Genomic DNA, 12,398 nt, shown 5'->3' with positions numbered 1-12,398 from the left:
TCATTGAAAAGAAGAGAGCTGTGGGACTTCCCTGGTGGTCCAATGGCTAAGACGCCACACTCCCAATGCAGGGGCCCAGGTTCAATCCCTGGTCAGGGAACTAAAGCCCACAGGCTGTAACTAAGAGTTTGCACGCGACAACAAAAACATCTCACATGTCACAACTAAGATCCCACGTGCTGCATCTAAAAGCCAGCACAGACAAGTAAATAAACAAATATTTTTTAAATAAATAACTTAACTTTATTCCTTGAGGAACTAGAAAAAAGAAGAGCAAACGAGCCCAAAGCTAGGCAAAAGGAAAAAAATAAAGATTAGGAAAGAGATAGAGAACAGAAAAATAATAGAATCAGGAAAACCAAAAGTTAGTTCTTTGAAAAGATCACACAAAACTGACAAGCTTTTAGCTAGACTAATGAAGGAAAAAGGTAGAAACACACAAATTACCCAAATGATTCAAGATAAAACAGAAATTTTCTACACATTTGTAACAAGTAATGAGACTGAATCAGTAATCAAAACCTTCTAACAGCAAAGGTCAGGACCAGATGGCTGCACTGGTGGATTCTACCACACATTTAAACAAGAACTAACACCAGTCCTCTCAAATTCTTCCAAAAAAATAGAAGAGGAGGGAAATTAGAATGAGAATGGCCTTTCATTCTATGAGGCCAGCCTTACCATGATGCTGAAATTAAATAAAAAATCACAAGAAAAAAATTATAGACCAATACCCCTATGAATATAAACATAAAATTTCTCAGCAAAATACTAGCAAACCCAATCTAACAGCATATTCAAAGGATTATACTTCATGACCAAGTGGGATTTATCCCAGAAATGAAAGGGTGGTTCAACTATGAAAACCAATCAATGTGATATAGCACATTAATAGAAAAAGGGGAGTGCTGGCTTCGGCAGCACATATACTAAAATTGGAACGATACAGAGAAGATTAGCATGGCCCCTGCGCAAGGATGACACGCAAATTCGTGAAGCGTTCCATATTTTTCAAAGAAAGAAGAATCTGAAGAGTCTGATGATGACATGGGCTTTGGTCTTTTTGACTAAACCTCTTTAGTAACACATTCAATAAAAAGCTGAGCTGTTAAAAAAAAGGGGGGGGAGGAAATCATCTTAATTGATGCAGAAAAGGAATTTGACAAAATGAAAGAACTTTTCATGATTTAAAAAACACTCAAAACTAGGACTAAGAGAGAACTTCCTTGACATGATAAAGAGCATTTACAAAAAATACACAGCTAAAATCATACTCGGTAGTAAAAGACTGATGCAGAATAAAACTAGAATATCCATGTTCACCAGTGCTACTCAACATTATACTGGAAGCTTTAGCCAGAGCAATTAGAAAACAAAAAGAAACAAAAGACATTCAAATTGGAAAGGAAGAAGTAAAATTATATTTGCAAATGACATTATTCTATATGTTGAAAATCCTGAAGAATCCACAGACAGCTACTAAAACTAATAAACAAGCTCAGGAAAGTTGCAGGGTACAAGAAGAAAATACAAACATTTGTTTCTATACACCACCAGTGAACAATCCAAAAATGAAATTAAGAATTCATTTACAATAGCATCTAACAGAATAAAATGCCTAGGAATAACTTTAATCTAGTAAAAGATGTATACACTGAAAATTGTAAACATTGCTGACAGAAATGTTAAAAGGCCTAAACACAAAGACATCCTGTGTCCATAGGTTAGTGATAGCTTATGGTGAACAATGTCAGATTCATAATCTCCAAAGAAGATTTAGCTTCAGGACCAGGGTCCAGGCTTGATCGCTTGATTCTCTGTCCCTTTTCATACTTTAATAAAACTCTGCTACATAAAAGCTCTTGAGTGATCAAGCCTGGTCTCTCGTCCCGAAGCTAAATCTTCTTCGGAGATCATGAATCCGACATCATTCACGGTGAGCTATCATCTTGGGGGCTCGTCCAGGATCTTCAGGACAAGGTAAGAACACTCAGAGCTCTAGCCTCTGCTTTCTCAGTATACACATTTTCTGCTTTACCAACTCTACGGTGTGCGTGTGTGAATGAACGACACCCTGTGCAAAGCAGGTGAGGAGCCCTGCTCTGCGGTTTCACGGTGCCTCATAATGACTGAAGGGAAGCCTTGTTGGGGGTTTATACCAACCTGCCAACGCCAAGAGACACCCAACGTCCCTGAGCAGGGAGCAGCCAGAAATGGGCGAGGTGTGTGGACCGCACTTTCCTTTCTCGGTCACCTTTTCCTGGTCTCTTTGACCATTTTGTAATTGAGCAAGGAATTACATACAACTACTAACATAATCTGTTGGGTCATAGACTTTCAAGGGACTTGTGATCCATGCTGTTATTGTGCACTTTTACTTAGACCCCATGTATGGAAGCGCTTAGCCTCGCTAGACTAGGCAAGCCTTGCTAGAAAGTTACTAAGAGCACATTTGGGAACAAGGCGGAACTCTAGCTCCAGGAACATCTCTCAGGCTAGAGGTTACTCTCTTGGCTGCCTGTCTCAGGGGCCAGCAATCTGAAAGTGAATCTTTGTCACAACTGTGTCTCCTATCTATGTGAATAGAAGCCCTGCTGTTGACCATGAGTTTTTTGAGGACACGGATTGGGATCTGCAGGATCTGGTCAGATTGGAAATGCAATGGGCTTCTTCCTTTGGTTGTGTTAGCTCTTGGAAGACCAGAGAAAGCTCCCTGATGGCTTCCGTCTCAACTCGTTAGATATTTCTTTTGTGGAAGCTGTGGAAATGAACTGGAAGGGTTGGCCCTAGTAGCTTAAGGACAAAAATCACTCTTTCCTCATTGGCCAACCCTCCACAACCTCTTTTGCTATCACACATACTGGTGTGGTGACACTCAGCAGGGAGATCTTGGTTGTTGTTCATCCCTTTATGACTCACCATTTCTACTGTGGTCAGGACTGTACTCAGGAAAGTGTATAGGCACATGAAAGACAAATGCTTCCCCTAGTAGTACTAGCTTGGGAGGCATTCAGAAAAGCTACTCTGCTCCACCCCGAGTGGCATCAGAGGAAAAGGGCAAATCAAACAAAGGTCTTGGTGGTATGGAACTAAATCAATCTGGGATGCCATCAGGTCTACCCCTGGTGCATCTCCACTCGGCCTCATTGGTAGAAACGGGAGGGACAAGTAAGACGCCTGTATCGGTAAGGGACAGACTAAGTTCGACCAGGGAAGGAAAGTTTCAGGGGAGAGTCTGTCTACACCCCCATCTAGAGCAGAAAAGGACGCTTCCAGTGGAAAAAATCCATGGCTGTGAATGCCGCTTTTTTCTCTCTTACAGATGGGAGCTAAAAGTTCCAGAACCACTCCTTTAAAATGTACGTAAAAACTGGGACAAGTTTGATCCCCAGAATTTAAAAAGACACTCCTGATCTTCTTCTGTGATACTGAATGGCCACAGTATCCTTTGGAAAACGGGGAACGCTGACCTGTTGAAGGATCTCAGTTATTGAAGTGAAGTTGCTCAGTCATGTCCGACTCTTTTACAACCCCATGGACTGTAGCCTACCAGGCTCCTCCTATGGGATTTTCCAGGCAAGAGTACTGGAGTGGGTTGCCATTTCCTTCTCCATCTCAATTATTACTGTTTTACTGTTTTACAACTAGACCAGTTCTGTAGAAAACAAGAGAAATGGGTAGAAGTGACATATGTGTTGGTCTTTATCTCTCTGCGAGATGTGCCAGACTTATGTCCTAAGGATGCAGGTTTGGGTGTGTAAACTTCAGCTCCCTCCTGTCCTCTTACTTTACCCCTGTATCCAGGGCTCTCAACTGAACAGGCTGAGAATCAGGGCACCCTTCCAGGAGGGGTTGCTTTAGTCTCAGTAGAAATACAAACAGTACCAATTGCAGTGGAGACTATTTAGAGGATCCAGAAAAGTATATAGAAGCCGTTATAGGACTTTACTTTATGAGCTTACTTGAAGAGATATAATGTATGTCTTGGGATAGACACTGACTCCTGACTCAAAAACTTGAATTTTGGAGGAAGCTACTATTTTGGAGATGAATGGCTTGAACTTGAGACAAGGGGAAAGAGGGAACATGAAATAGACCTCCTTCCTACTAGGAGCCAAGTGGTTCCAATAACAGAGGCACTTTGCCAGATGAATTCTTAAAGGACTTAAGCAAGCATTAAGACTTAAGACTTAAGACTGTGCTAAGTTGGCTGACAAGAGAACAGGGAGAGAAGGAAACTCCTGGTAAATTCCTAGATAGACCATGGGAGGTTCTCCCCAGTTTACTGATGTTGATCTTGAAAGTGCAGAGGGAGAAATGATCTTAAAAGATAGATTTCTCACTCAGTCAACTCCAGATATCTGCCATAAGTTATGAAAACAGGCGTTTGGACCAAATCAGTCTTTAGAAAACTGTTGCAGCTGACTCAGACAGTATATTATGGTAGAGAATATGAGGAGGAAAATAGACGCAAAAAAGAACCAGTCAAAAGACTGAAGCCCCAACAATGGCTGTTAGCTCTGCTCTGAAACAGCCTGAGGAAAAGTGCCCAGATGAAAAGGGATGGATTTGTTATTCCTGTGGAAAGGAAGGGGCATCTGAAGTGGGATTGCCATCAAGCATCTAAGTAGCCCCTCTCCCCGGGCTTCAAGTCCCGTCTACAAGGGTCCACACTGGAGAAAAGACTGCCCTCCGAGGTGTAGGCCCCAGGGGTTGGTTGGACTCTCAAGACAATCTGGACTGAAGGTGCCCAGGGGTCCCCACAAGCTCCCATTCTAATTACACCTGAGGAACCCCAGTATTAATAACTGTGGGGGGCCAATCAGTCGATTTTCTTTAGGACACTGGGGCAACTTTCTCTGTGCTAACTGAAGCCCCTGGTCCACTTTCCTCCCGATCCACTACTGAAATGGGACTGTCTGGATGAGCCAAACACTATGATTTCAGTCATCCTTTAAGCTACAACTGGGACTCTGTGCTATGTTCACGAGTTTCTAATCTTGCCAGTCTCCCTCACCCCTTCTGGGGAGGGATATACTAAACAAGGTCCAGGCCTCTGAATATGGGTTTTCATGAATATGGAACCCACTCTTTTAACTGAAAAAAAAATGTAAATCCTAAAGTATGGGCTGATGGAAAAACTGTGAGTCGAGCACAAAATGCTGTTCCTGTCTTTATCAAGCTCAAAGACCCTCACTTATTTTCACATCAAGGCAGTATCCCATTAAAGCCTGAGGTGTTAAAGAAGGGTTAAAACCCATCATTGAGAATTTAAAGGATCAAGGGCTATTAATTCCCTGTTAAAGTCCATACAACACTCCTATTTTGGGTGTAAAAAAGTCAAATGATAAATGGATACTTGTTCAAGATACACAAATAATGTGTCTAATCCTTATACTTTATTGTCTAAAATTCCTGCTGCTGCTGCTAAGGCGCTTCAGTTGTGTCCGACTCTGTGCAACCCTATAGACGGCAGCCCACCATGCTCCCTCGTCCCTGGAATTCTCCAGGCAAGATCACTGGAGTGGGGTGCCATTGCCTTCTCCACTGAAATTCCTAAATGAGCCAAATATGACTTTAAGACAATTGAGAGGATTCTTGAGCATTACAGGCTATTGCTGCATTTGGACTCTGGGTTATGGGAAATTTGCCCAGCCTTTATATAAACTTTTAACTGAGACTCAGTAGGCCCAAACCAACAAGCTGGTTTGGTCCCCAGAGACACAAAACGCTTTTGAGTCTCTTCAAACTGCTCTCTTACAGGCTCCAACTTTGAGCTTACCCACAGGATCAGAGTTTAGTTTGCTACTGAAAAAAGGCTATGGCCACATTGTTTAAGGGTACTTGTTACTATTGTTTTACTAATGCCTAAAGCTCATAAGTTTACTAATGGGCAAAATTTTACTGTACTGACTTCTCATGATGCAAGTGGGATCTTAAACTCTAAAGTTCTGTGTGACGGTGGCTCCATCTTTAAAGCTGCTGTAATTCAAGGGATGTCAAAAGCTCTAGGAATAGAGTATCACACTGTTCCTTGAGACGCCAATCTTCCAAAAAAGTTGAAAAGGCTAAAGACGTTATTAAAAGACATCCATGTAAGCTAACTCAGGAAACACAAGACAGTTGGTTTACAGTTCTACCCATAGCTTTAATGAGGGCTCAAACTATCCACCCCCCAAAAGAAGGGACTGTCTCAATGACAGACTGTTTTTGTGCACAGAGATTGTCATAGATCCTGAAGCCTTAAAATTAACTATGTGACTCAGCTTTTAGCTTTTCAACAGACATTACCAGGAGGTTAACTCCCGACCCAGTCTTTGAGTCAAACAAGCCTCTATTTGAGCCAGGAACCGAGATGGGCCTGAGAATCTAGGTGAGCTTGCTTCTGCTGACTCTGAAAGTCCTGCGCCTGCCATTTGACCCTCAAGATAGCGCCTTCCTGTCCTGGGCTCATTCCTACACTGCATTCCACTGCATTCCACAATCAGTCTAATTGCTGGGTCTGTGGAGCACTCCCCTCCTCATCAATTGAAGACTTCCCATGGTGGGTTTCTCTGCTTCAAGGAAAGAACTTTCTTCAATTCTGTGATGACATCTAACAATGCTAAGATGGACTGATGTAACTATGGACATAATGTAACTTTTAATTTTGATTAGGTTTTAACTTGGTTTAATGACTATTTTGCCTTACATCTGTAGCTGTAAAATGGGGTTTGTTTCTAACCGTCTGAAAGCTTTTAAGTTACAAACGGTTGTCCAAGCTCCTACAAGTGCCACAACCTCCTCCAACTATTACTTGAGGCCCCTGGATCAGAGACCATAAATATGAGAATTAGGAGAATATGTTGCCTCAACAATTTAGGAACAGCGCCCCATCACAACAGAAAGTAGTTATGGGATGAAAACGACGCCCCTTTCCCTTGACAACATAATTCTCCTAAAAGAAAAGCGGGGAATGAGAGTCAATTCCTAGGCAGGTTGATAAGAAGTCCGGGGTCCCCGAGGAGGAGAAAGGGGTCTGGGGCTCTCAAAGTGAAGATAGAGGTCTGGAATTCTCAAGGAGGAGGAAAGGACAAACATCTTTTTTTTTCTCTACATTCCTTAGTCTCAGTCACATAAAACTGTTTTTTCTTTAAGCCCTGAACTGATGATTACACAACAAACAACTCAGTTTAAACTCTATACTAAGGATTATATAACAACAATGTATCCTGCTCGAGGACAGTTTCTCCTTCCTGAAAAACTTCTGTCTAATCCTGTTATCTTAAAATGTAAATTATGGGAGTGGGTCTAGTAAGATCTTTACAACCTTGAGACAGTCTTTTGATTTATTGTAATAACTAATTTAAAAAGTATATAACTCCCTTGCTAATAATAGCAAGGGGGGCACTCTCTACCCGCCTTCTGATGTCTGTGTTGGAAGTTTTCTCTGTCCTTTTCATACTTTAATAAAACTCTGCTACACAAAAGCTCTTGAGTGATCAAGCCTGGTCCCTGGTCCCGAAGTTAAATCTTCTTTGCAGATGACAAATCCGACACTCTAAGCTATCAGTAGGAAGACTTAATATTATTAATATGTCTATTCTACTCAGAGAGCTACAGGTTCAATGCAACCCCTATCAAAATTCCAATAGACTCTTTTGAAGAAATAGAAAAGCTGATCCTCAAATACATATGGAACTTCAAAGGGCCCCAAACAACCAAAACAAGTTTGAAAAAATTTTTTGAAAATTTTGAGAACGAAAGACTCATACCTTCTGATTTCAAAACTTACTACAAAGCTACAGAAGTCAAAACAGTGTAGCACTAGCATAAGAATAGACATGTAGACCAAAGGAATAGAGCTGAGAGTTCAGAAATAAACACATATATCTAATAGAAATTATTTTTTACAAGGAATCTAAGCCTATTCAAAGGAGAAAGAACTGTCTTTTCAACAAGTGGTGCAGGAAACAAAAAGTAACGGTCCTGAGACAAATGGATTTCCACATACAGAAAAGAACGAAGTTGTAAAAACTAACTCCAAATGGATCAAGAACTAAATGTAAGAGTTAAAACCGTTAACTTTTAGAATAAAACTATGTTTCATGACCTTGGATATAGCAGTGACATCAAAAGCATAAGCAAGAAAAGAAAAAAATAGATAAATTGAACCTTATCAAAATTAAAAGCTTTTGTGCATCAAAGAACATAAAATGGGAGAAAATATTTGCAAGTCATATATTTGATAAGGAATTAAGATCCAAAACATACAAAGAACTCCTACAACTCAACAACAAAAAAAATAACCCAATTAAAAACTAGACAAAGAGATATACAAATAGCCAATAAACACATGAAAAAATATTCAATATTCTCAATATTACAATAAGACACCACTTTATACCCACTAGGATACAAATAAATAAACGAGTGAATGAAAATAACAAGTGTTAGCAAAGATGTGGATTTGGAACCCTTCTACATTGCTAGTGGGATTGTAAAAATGATGCAGCTGCTGTGGTAGTTTGGTAGTTCCTCAAAAAGCTAAACCACAGCAATTTCAGCCCTAAGTACATACCCAGAAAAATCGATAACAAGGACTCAGACAGATATCTGTATGCCAATGTTAATTACAGCAATACACTATAGGTAGAAACAAGGCTTTCCTGGTGGTCCAGTGGTTGAGAATTCACCTGCCAATGCAGGGCACACGGGTTCAATCCCTGCTCTGGGAGGATCCCACATGCTGCAAGGCAGCTAAGCCCATGCACACAACTATTGAGCCAGTGCTCCAGAGCCCATAAGCCACAACTATTGAGCCCACACCCTAGAGCCCATGCTCCACAACAAAAAGAAGCAATCACAGTCAGAAACCCATGCACCACATCTAGAGAGCAGCCCCCACTCACTGCAACCAGAGAAAGACCACAAGCAGAAACAAAAGATCCAGCGTAGCCAAAAATAAAATTTTTTAAAAGGTAGAAACAAGTGTCCATTAACAAATGAACAGATAAACAAATGGAATGTTACTCATCCATTAAAAGGTATGAAGTTCTAATACAGTTAAAACATGAAAACATTGTATAAGTCAGATACAAAAGAAACAATAGCATATGATTCCATTCATGTAAAATATTACACTAGGCAAATTCATGGAGACAGAAAGTAGATTTGAGGTTAATAAGGTTTGAGGGGGTTTCCAATGCATGACTGCAGTTTCAGCTGGGATGATGAAAAGGTTTGGAAACAGTGGTGATGACTGCACAACAGTGTCAATGTCATTAATGCCACTGAATTATACATGTTAAAGTGGTTAAAATGATAAATTTAAGCTATGTTTTACCACAATAAAAAAGTTAAAAAAGAAAACCAACAGCAGCCTCAATGTTCATTGCAGCACTATTTACAATAGCCAGAAAAAAAAAAAAAAAATAGCCAGTATATGAAAGCAACCTAAACGTCCATCAACAGAGGAATGGATAAAGACATGGTACATATATACAATGAACTATTATTCAGCCATTAAAAAGAATGAAATAATGTCATCTGTAGCAAGACAGATGAACCTAGAGAGTGTCATTCTGAGTGAAGTAAGTCACTTTGAGGAGAAAAACCGTATGCCATCCCTTATATGTGGAATCTAAAGAGAGATGATACAAATGAACTTACTTACACAACAGAAACAGACTCACAGACTTCGAAAATGAACTTATGGTTGCTAGGGGGAGGGCTATTTAGGGATGTTGGGATGGTCATGTACGCACTGCTATATTTAAAATGGATAACTAACAGGGACCTACTGCTAGCATGTGGAACTCTGCTCAGTGTTAAGTGGCAGATGGTTGGGGGATTTGGGAGAGAATGGATATATGTTATATACGGCTGAGTCCCTTCGCTGTTCACCTGAAACTATCACAACATTGTTAATCGGCTATACCCCAAGACAAAGTAAAATTTTTTTAAAAACCAACAGCAAAAAAAGGAAATATTTCAATTACATGAAGAGCCATTTCACCAAAGAGGATATACAGATGACAATCACATGAAAAGATGTTCAATATCATCATCTATTAAGGAAATACAAATTAAAACCATAATAAGACATTGCTATACACCTAGCAGGATGTTTAAGCAAAAAATGATGACAACACCAAATGCTGGTTAGGATACAGGGAAACTGGGTCACTCATTTGTTGCTCATAGCAATGTAAAATAATACAATCACTCTGGTAAACTCTTTAGCATTTATTTAAAAAACTAAATATGCAGCTACCATATAACCCAGTAATTGCAGTCCTAAGCATGTATCCCAGAGAAATAAAAACTTATGTTCACACGGAAATCTGTACCTAAATGTTTATAGCAGCTTGACTCATAATTGTCAAAAACTGGAAACAATCCAGATGTCCTTGAAGAGGTGAATGGTTAAAAAATACATGGTATATCCACACCATGGAATACTACTTGGCAACAGAAAGGAAGGACCTACTGCTACGTGCAATGACCCAGATGAATTTCCAGATGATTATGCTGAATGCAAAAGCCAACCCCAAAAGGTTATACACTATATGATTCTGTTTATGTTACTGAATCACAAGCCTGTGTGCCAGGTCCCCAGACCCTGCTCAGCTATCATCACTGAGGGAGCCAGGCACCCAAGCAAGCTGGCCATCAACCAGAGGTGTGCCAGGTCTGTCACTGCCAGTAGGTCACAGAGACGGGGATGGGGGAGAGGTTCACCACTGCCTCAAGTCCTGGGCCTGGCCAGTGGGTGGTCTGGGTGAGGGCTCTGGAGCCCTGTAGGACACAGCCCCCAGCCTGCTCCCTGGGGCCACCAGCTCACACAGTGGCCTAGGACTGGGTAAGCCGGAGGGCCCAGCGGGAGAAGGCCAGCATCTGCCTCTTACCTCACTTTCCACCTGACGACCACGGAAGAATATATACAAGGCATACCATATGATTCCATTTATATGCAGTCCAAAACTTACCATAGCGTTTAGGGATATATGTTTACATGGAAAATCTGAAAAGAAAGCCAGGTAATGGTTGCCATGAAGGTCCAATAATAACTCCTGACAGAGGGAGAGAGATGGTGATGATTGGGAAAAGGAGCAAGGACGAGGGCAATAGCTATTAATACATAAGCATTTGCTTTTTAATCATCTTTAAGCTGCACATTTATTTGTCACAGTCCTCTAGAGTGTGTTACATTATATTCATAATAAAAGCAATTTTTAAAGGAAGAAAAAGAGAATACACCTAAATGTTTAGGGCCTCTTGGAGAAAAAGCTTTGGATAGTTTTTCTTCTAACTTTTGAGTAACTGTCTCATTTTCTATATCAACAGGCAATTAATAATTCAAAAAAAAAAAACAGGGAGTCTGAAGTCAGACCTTTAGTTCAGTTCAGTTCAGTTCAGTCGCTCAGTCGTGTCCGACTCTTTGCAACCCCATGAATTGCAGCACGCCAGGCCTCCCTGTCCATCACCAACTCCCAGAGTTTACCCAAACTCATGTCCATTGAGTCGGTGATGCCATCCAGCCATTTCATCCTCTGTTGTCCCCTTCTCCTAATGCCCCCAATCTCTCCCAGCATCAGGGTCTTTTCCAATGAGCCAACCCTTCACATCAGCTGGCCCAAGTTTTGGAGTTTCAGCTTCAACATCAGTCCTTCCAATGAACACCCAGTACTGATCTTTAGGATGGACTGGTTGGACCTCCTTGCAGTCCAAGGGACTCTCAAGAGTCTTCTCCAACACCACAGACCTTACCTTAATTCAAATCCCAGCTATCTCTTATCAGCTCTATGACATCAGGAAAGTCACTAAACTGTGTGCTTGTTTCCTGATCTGTGAAGTGGGGATAACAGTAACTACCTTATTCAGCCAAGACTTCCCTGGTGGCTCAGAGGTTAAAGCGTCTACCTGCAATGCAGGAGACCCAGGTTCGATCCCTGGGCCGGGGATGATCCCCTGGGGAAGGAAATGGCAATCCACTCCAGTATTCTTGCCTGGAGAATTCCATGGACGGAGGAGCCTGGTATGGTAGGCTACAGTCCATGGGGTCGCAGAGTCGGACACGACTGAGTGACTTCACTTTTTGACCTTATTCAGCCAGTGTGCACACACGGAAGAGTGATTTACCTGATCCATGGGATACCCTCATTGTTAGCTGCCATTGTAATAATCCTAAATTACCTAGGCCATGAAGAAGCGAAGGTGAGGGAACTCCCTGGTTAGGACTAAGCACTTTTACTGCCATGGGCCTGGGTTCAATCCCTGGTCAGAGAACTAAGATCCCACAAGACAAGCAGTGTAGCCAAAAACAGCAACAACAACAAACAAAAAGCAAAGATGAAATCCAGTTTGTAATATTCATCACACTTCACTGTGACTGCTTAATTCCTTTTCTTCTCTGC

At 41.2% G+C, this 12,398-nt stretch overlaps 2 non-coding genes across 2 annotated transcripts; both read left to right on the top strand.

Moving 5' to 3' along the window:
• The first annotated feature begins 905 nt into the window (after nt 1-905).
• On the top strand, nt 906-1,012 carry LOC122441039. Its single transcript, XR_006269184.1, has one exon. It is a non-coding gene; the product is annotated as a U6 spliceosomal RNA (small nuclear RNA).
• Nucleotides 1,013-11,873: 10,861 nt separating this feature from the next.
• TRNAC-GCA lies at nt 11,874-11,946 on the top strand. Its single transcript has one exon. It is a non-coding gene; the product is annotated as a tRNA-Cys (tRNA).
• The last annotated feature ends 452 nt before the right edge of the window (nt 11,947-12,398 follow it).

This window comes from Cervus canadensis, chromosome 4, assembly GCF_019320065.1.
Source record: "Cervus canadensis isolate Bull #8, Minnesota chromosome 4, ASM1932006v1, whole genome shotgun sequence".
NCBI lineage: Eukaryota > Metazoa > Chordata > Mammalia > Artiodactyla > Cervidae > Cervus > Cervus canadensis.
The sequence above is the reverse complement of the archived record's forward strand: the minus strand, read 5'-3'. Positions and strand labels throughout refer to the sequence as shown.